This window comes from Mesoplodon mirus (genome assembly GCF_964341445.2).
Source record: "Mesoplodon mirus genome assembly, chromosome: 14".
Classification (NCBI taxonomy): Eukaryota; Metazoa; Chordata; class Mammalia; order Artiodactyla; family Ziphiidae; genus Mesoplodon; species Mesoplodon mirus.
The window spans coordinates 1,811,074-1,818,430 of record NC_138990.1 but is presented as its reverse complement, the minus strand read 5'-3'; the positions used below and the strand labels follow the sequence as shown (position 1 = coordinate 1,818,430).

General features: G+C 40.4%; 1 long non-coding RNA gene across 1 annotated transcript; it reads right to left on the bottom strand.

Annotated features, from left to right (window-relative positions):
- On the bottom strand, positions 1-7,096 carry LOC309815549. The gene is made up of 3 exons (XR_014295890.1): positions 7,031-7,096; positions 6,721-6,838; positions 1-798 (listed from the first exon to the last, which is right to left on the bottom strand). It is a non-coding gene; the product is annotated as an uncharacterized lncRNA (long non-coding RNA).
- Positions 7,097-7,357: the final 261 nt, after the last annotated feature.

Here is a 7,357-nt window from a genome sequence, read left to right as displayed (position 1 = left end):
ACTAACATCTTGCATTAGTGTTGTACATTTGTTATGATAGGTGACTCGATATTGATACAAAATTATGAACCAAAGTCTATAGATTACATTAGGGATCACTCTTTGTATTGTACACTCTAAGGGTTTTAACAAATGTGTGATGACATGCATCCACCATTGCAGGATCCTACAGAATAGTTTCACTGCCTTAAAAATCCTCTGTGTGCCGCCTTGTTCATCCCTTCCTCCCCTCCAACCCCTGCCAACACTGATCTTTTTTCACTGTCTCCATAGTTCCGCCTTTTCCAGAATGTCATATAGTTGGAATCCCACAGTGTGCAGCCTTTTCAGATTGGCTTCTTTCACTTACAATGTTCATTTGAGCTTCCTCATGTGCTTTCGTGGCTTGATAGGTCGTTTCTTTTATTGCTGGAATTGACACTTTAATTGCATTAACGTGTGTTTTGTTAAAGGGCGGGAAGAGAGGGGTTTCTGCGGATGTGGAGGGAAGTGTCTGGTGTAGACAGAGCGCCAGGCCTGAGGAAGCTCCGGGCACCCAGGTGACCAGCCGGGGGCGAGGGCGGGGGCGGTGCAAGCGGGAAGCAGCACCTGGAGAAGAGGCGGTGTCGGGGGAACCTGATCCGGTCTGTGTGCTGACAGCGTCCCTCTGGCTGCTGGGTGAGCGCTGAGAAGCGCGGCGGAGAAACTTCACGTCATAGGCGGCCTGGAGTCCCCAGGCGGGGTCTTTGCTTTCAGCGGGCGCTTGCAGATGGCCTCCCCAAGGAGCCCACGTTGTGGGTCTAACAGTTGTTGTGGTTACTGTTTTAACAATAAAGAACCTTCAGATTAGCACTTAAAAAAAAATTTTTTTTTGATGTTAACATTTCATTTTTTTTTAACATCTTTATTGGAGTATAATTGCTTTACAATGGTGTGTCAGTTTCTGCTTTATAACAAAGTGAATCAGCTATACGTATACATATATCCCCATATCTCCTCCCTCTTGCGTCTCCCTCCCACCCTCCCTATCCCACCCCTCTAGGTGGTCACACAGCACGGAGCTGATCTCCCTGCAGATTAGCACATTTAAAAATTACGCTTTAATAAACATTACATTCTGCAGGCAAATTAGTACCAAGTCAGCCCCTGACATGCAGACTCAGCAGCATGCTTTTTTTTTTTTAATTATTACTATTATTTGGGTTAAAATGAGTTTTCCCCTTGGTTTCTGTTTACTTAGCAATTTTTCCAATTTATTTTTTATTGTAAAATGTACATCAAATAAAGTTTACTATTTTAACTATTTACACATGTACAGTTCAGTGGCATTAATTACATTCACATTGTTGTGCAGTCTCCACCATCCATCCCCAGAACTTTTTCATCCTCCCAAACAAAAACTCTGTGCCCACTAAGCAATAACTCCTCATCCTCCCCTCCCGGCCCCTGGCAACCATCTTTTTACTTTCTCTCTCTATGAATTTGACTACCTAGGTACCTCATAGAAGTGGAATCATACAATAGTTGTCCTTCTGCGTCTGGCTTAATTCACTTTGCATTAATGTCTTCAAGATCCATCCATGGAATAGAATGTGTCAAAATTTTACTCTTTTTTTTTTTTTGCGGTACGCGGGCCTCTCACTGCTGTGGCCTCTCCCGTTGCGGAGCACAGGCTCCAGACACGCAGGCTCAGCGGCCACGGCTCACGGGCCCAGCTGCTCCGCGGCACGTGGGATCCTCCCAGACCGGGGCACGAACCCACGTCCCCTGAATCAGCAGGCAGACTCTCAACCACTGCGCCACCAGGGACAGCCCCTAAACTATTCGTTTTTGATACACAAGTTGTCTCTACTTTAACCCGTGGCAGCCCCTCAAGCTCATGCCTGTGCCCTTTGATACGTCCTCACCATTAGAGTGTTTTCTTATTTTCTGTCATACGATATATCCCAGGCTTATCTCACACTTTCCCTGCCCCAGTCCTGGAATGAGCCATTTCTCCAAGAAGCCCTGGTTCTTTTAAAATGGGAAATATTTAGAAATCAAAATCTGGGAGATATTCATGTCCAGTGCTACTTGGAGTATAGCTTCCCAGCCCTTTCAGTTGACAGATTTAGGAGATACATGAACACATTCTTTTAAAAAAATCATGAGTTCAAATAGATAACCCTAATTCCCCTCTAACACCACAGGGCTTTTCCTCTCCATTCTGTGTTCCACATCTGTATTGTAAATTTCCTTCATCAGCCAAAGGCCACCAGGAGCACACCTACAGTTAAATGAAGTTAGATTTATGACCTGTTGCAACAAGGGAAACTGCTCAACTTGAGGAGCCATGGGACGTCCCAGGGGGAGGGTGTCAGAAAGGACTTGGCAGGATTTGGGCTTGTGTTGGGTGATTACGGAGGAAGGTTTGAGGGAGTGCGCATTGCTCTGGATATATGGCTGTAAGGAGGCAGGCCTAACTCTATGGGCAGGTATCTTAATTCTTTTCTGGAAAGAGAGAAGCATGGGAACAAGGCTACCAATCACAGGGTTAGGCCATTTTTGTGGTTTAAACAATGTTCAAGTTTTTGTCTGTGTTTGGACACGATTATGAGGTGGTCCTCTTTTTATTTGGATCCATCACCATCACAGAGTGGCCTTCCCTGATGTTGGTGTTCTGTGAAATTTTTACTTTTAATAAACACCACAGCCTACCTCCAGTGCCAGGTCAGCTCCCAGCTGTCAGGGGCTAATTCTCTCTCTCAATATCTCCCTTTTTCCACAGTGAAAACATTCACTCCCAACAGTATTGATGTATTTAGTCATTTGCTCAGTCCTACAATATGCACAAAATAGTTTCGGAGTTGTTACACTTATACCACTACCAACAACGAAAATATCAAGTAAAAGTCAAGATTTCTTTGTAGATTTCTTTAATTCTCGGAATATGTCCAATTAAAAGGACGGTGTTCAAAGTTACTTGAACTAATCATATTTTTTTCTTCTGTATAAATGAGTTTGTTATCAATTTGACTTTCAACTAGGTTCTTTTTTAAATGTTAAGTATTTTCCCCATCCTCAGCGATTTATTTTTTGAATATGTAAAATATTAACACAGTTAAAGAGTCAACACTATACGAAAAAGATGTATTCAGACAAGTCTCATTCTTTTCTCTCTTCCTCTCTCTCCATTCCCACCTAGCCCCTCTAGATAAGCCAATATCATTAAATTTCTGGTTTATCTTTCCAATCTTTCCATTTATAAAAATAAGCAGACACAATATAGACTTTTATTTTCCTTACTTACACAAAAGCCAGCGTATGAAATATACTTTCAAACTTTTGGGTTTTTTTTTTAAAAGGAAGGTTTATTGAAGTATGATATATTCACTCCTTTTAAGTGTACAGTTTGATTGATGCTGACTATCAAACTAGGTAACCACCACCAAAACCAAGATACAGAACATGTCCAGCACCCCAGTAAGTTCCCTGTCCCTTTGCAGTCAATCTTCTTCTCCCACTCCCAGCCTCTGGCAAACACAGATTTAATTCCTCTCTCTATTATTTTACCTTTTCTAGAATATCATAGAAATGGAATCAGACAGTATTTAGTCCTTTGTATCATCTGGCCTCTTTCACTTAGCATAATGAAAGTGAGATTCTTAATTGTTGTTAAAAGTACTAATTGTTCTTTTCCTTATTATTGTTGTGTACTATTTTGTTGTGTGGCTAGAAAAATTTGTTTATGAATGTTTATGTTTTTTATGTTAACAATGTTTCATACATTATTAATGTATGAATTCTTTATATAAGCTTTCTTCTTCTACTTGTGTGATTACATCTTTAATATTTAGACCTCTGATCGTTTGCATATTTTTCTTGTGTATGGTGTGAGACATAGGTCCAGGTCCTTTATTTACAAATTATTTTCCCACTTTCCCACTTTTGAATTGTATTTTCACTTTCTTGATGGTGTCTTTGAAGCACAAAAGTTTTTCATTTTGATGGATTCCAACTTATTTTTCTTTTCTCACTTGCTTTTAGTGTCATGTATCAGAAGGCTTTGTCTAACCTAAGGTCACAGAAATTTACTTCCATGTTTTCTTCTAAGACTTTTATAATTTTAGCTCTTACACTTAGGTCTATGATAGATTTTGAATTAATTTTTCTGTACAGGGTGAGGAAGGGGTCCAACTTTATTATTGTACATCTGGATATCCAGTTGTCCCAGTGATATTTGTTGAAAAGACTATTCTTTCCACCTTGAATTGTCTTGGCATCTTTGTTGAAAATCAAATGACCATAAATGTAAAGGTTTGTTTCTGAACTTTCAATTCTATTCCATTAATCTCTATTTCTATCCTTATACCAGTACCTCATTGTCTTGATTACTGTAGCCTTGTAGTAAGTTTTGAAATTGGGAAGTACAAATTCTCCAACTTCATTCTTATTTTTCAATACTGTTTTGGCTAATCTAGGCCCTTTACATTTCCATATGAATTTTAGAATCAGCTTGTCAATTTCTGCAAAAAAAGGCAGCTGGAATTCTGATAGAGATTGTGTTGCATCTATAGATCAATTTGGAGAGTATTGCCATCTTAACAATATTCTAATCCATGAACAGGTGGTGTCTTTCCACTTGTTTAGATCTTCTTCAATTTCTTTCAATAATGTTTTGTGGTTTTCAGTGTACAAATCCTAAACTCATTTTGGGAGGTTTATTCTTAAGTATTTTATTCTTTTTATGCTATTGTATGTGGAATTGTTCAATTTTATTTTCAGATTATTCACTGTCAGTGTATAGAAGTACAGTTGATTTTTGTATATTGATCCTGTATCCTGCAACCTTGCTGAACTCATTTACTAGTTCTAATAGTTCTTTGTGGATCCCTTAGGATTTTTAAAACAGGTTTAATTTTATTAATTAATTTATATTAATTGATATACTTGCTTTGCAAAAGGATTTGGCTATTTCCTTTCATCTTTTAGTTCCTGGAATAATTTGTGTAGTATTAGGTTTACCTGGTGTTTAAGGATTTGATAGAATTCCCCTATATATGGTGTATTTATTTGATAAATTTCTCTATTATTTTATGGAGATTGGTCTGTTAATGTTTTCTCTCTCCATGAGGGTCAATTTTGGGAAACTTGTATTCTCCTCTGAAATTATTGATTTTATCTGTAGTTTGAAATTTATTTGCATAAAGTTGTACAAAGTAGTCTCATATATTTTTTTAGTTTCCTCTGTTTCAATGGTTATTTCCCCTATGCCCTTTTATATTTTGTATTTTTGTGCTTTCTTCCCTTTTTTCTCAATTAGTTTAGCTACTGGTTTGTTGATCTTGTTAATTTTTTCCAAAAGAACCAGCATTTTGATGTATTATTTTCACTATCTTTTGTTTCCTACCTCATTAATTTATGCTTTTATGGTTATCATTTCCTTCCGTGTTCTTTATTTGGTTAATTTTGTAGTTCTTTTTCTGGCTTTTTGAGGAAGCTAAAATTTTTAACAAACAAAAGATAGCTTATAGTCTGCCAACTATTTTTTAGCAAAAAACAAAGGGTTTTTAAAATGTCTACTGAAGCTATGAATCCTAGGAACAAAGTTCCTTCTAGAAAATTTTACTGAAAAATCTCCTTCGTGAATTAAAGTTAATTACAATGATACAATAACATGACGTGAACATAAACATTTTTTTCATTCCACAAACGTGTAACATAAGGACCACAGGAATGATCTAAGCTTGACACATCTGAGATATTGTCTGTACAACCTAGTATATAATTTTAAGTTTTTTAGTTGAATTTTTAACCATAAAATATCAGATTACTGACGTTAATTATCTCTGAAGTCAATTCTCAGATGATGGCATTCCACTTTATGCTTGGCTTTGGCTTAACATTTATTTTGCCCGTAGGGATTGAATGTGTCTGGTCCACCTCCACCAGAAGAGGGCGAGAAGGTTGGGCGTTACAGTCTGGTTTATGGGTGGCCGAGAGAGAATGGAATGAGGAGGCAGACGTTAAGTCTGGCTTGAGGTGCCAGCGGGAAGACCCAATAGTGTTCCAGGGGCCCTGTTACCAGAAGCGCTCTGGGACTACCCATGGGCCAACTCCTTTCTTACATGAGAGGGCCTCCTGGACCTCCGGGCTCCTCCCAGGATGCTGCATCCCAGAGACCCGTCGGACCTCCCTCTGGAGCGCTCCATCCTGCTAGGTCCAGGGCCCGGGTAGCGATGACAGGCGACGGCCGTACCCTTCGGTCTTCCCCTCCGGGCCTGTGCACCCCTCGCCCGGACAAAGCTTGAGCGCGCGCTTCCGGACTCGGGAGAACATCCGGGTCATTTACAAACTAAAGCACGCAAGAGGCCACGGCGGGCGGTGGGTGGAGCGATCTTGGTGCGGATCTACCCGGAGGGAGGGGCCATGGGAGAGACCCAGCAGAACGCGGGTGGCGCGCCCGCCGCGGGGAGCCTCTAACCGCCCCTGCGCCCGGACTGGGGCACCGAGCTCGGGGAGCCGTTCGACTTAGGAAAACACAAGCAGTGAGGAATTGGTATTCTTGAGAAATACATCACATTTGTCAGGGAAACGACAGAGACTGAACTCAGCTTTACAAAGCAACTCAGGAATCTTTTGAAGAAATACCAACCTAAAAAGAACTGGAAGGAGGAAGAATACAAGTATATCCGTCATGTAAAGCGTTCCTTCCCACCCCGTGAGCGAAATGAGCTCTCACGCTGGGCACCATGAATTTACCTTGGAGAACTTGACCTCACAGGTCACCGTGGAGTTAGCGGGCTGTGTTCAAGACCAGAGCAGGAGTGGAAATCGCACTTTTCGTGATGCACAAAAGAGAGCCACCGATAGACACTTGCTGGAAGCAACGTAAATCAAGTAAACGACGGTATGTGTGAGATTCCAAAACACTGACAGAACACAGCAGTATTTTGGAAAAAAAAAAACAAAACATGCTGACATGAGTGTTTAAAAGGTAGGTGTTGAAAAGGCACACCAACAAACTCAAAAGTGTCACCAGTAGCAGAGGACGGCAAAGCAGATTACTCACCAAGTCTTCAAGAAATTGGACCAGGACCTGCATGAATATTACCGTCCTCGTATATCCAACATCCTTCAGAAAATACAAGAGATGGAAGGAAGAAGGACAGTGAGAATTGGAGGATCAATGAAGACATGCAGATGTTGATCAACAGGCAATAGTAATCAGTGGGAGATGCGTGGATACCATAGTTAAGGCAGCTGAACCAATGATCAGATAAATGTCATAGTTGGTAACAGAAACTTTCAAGTCAGAGTTTGAGCCTCCTGGAGACATCTGAGGAAGACACTCAGCCAATGAAGTGTACTGTATCTGATCAGAGTGTTTAAAATTCCA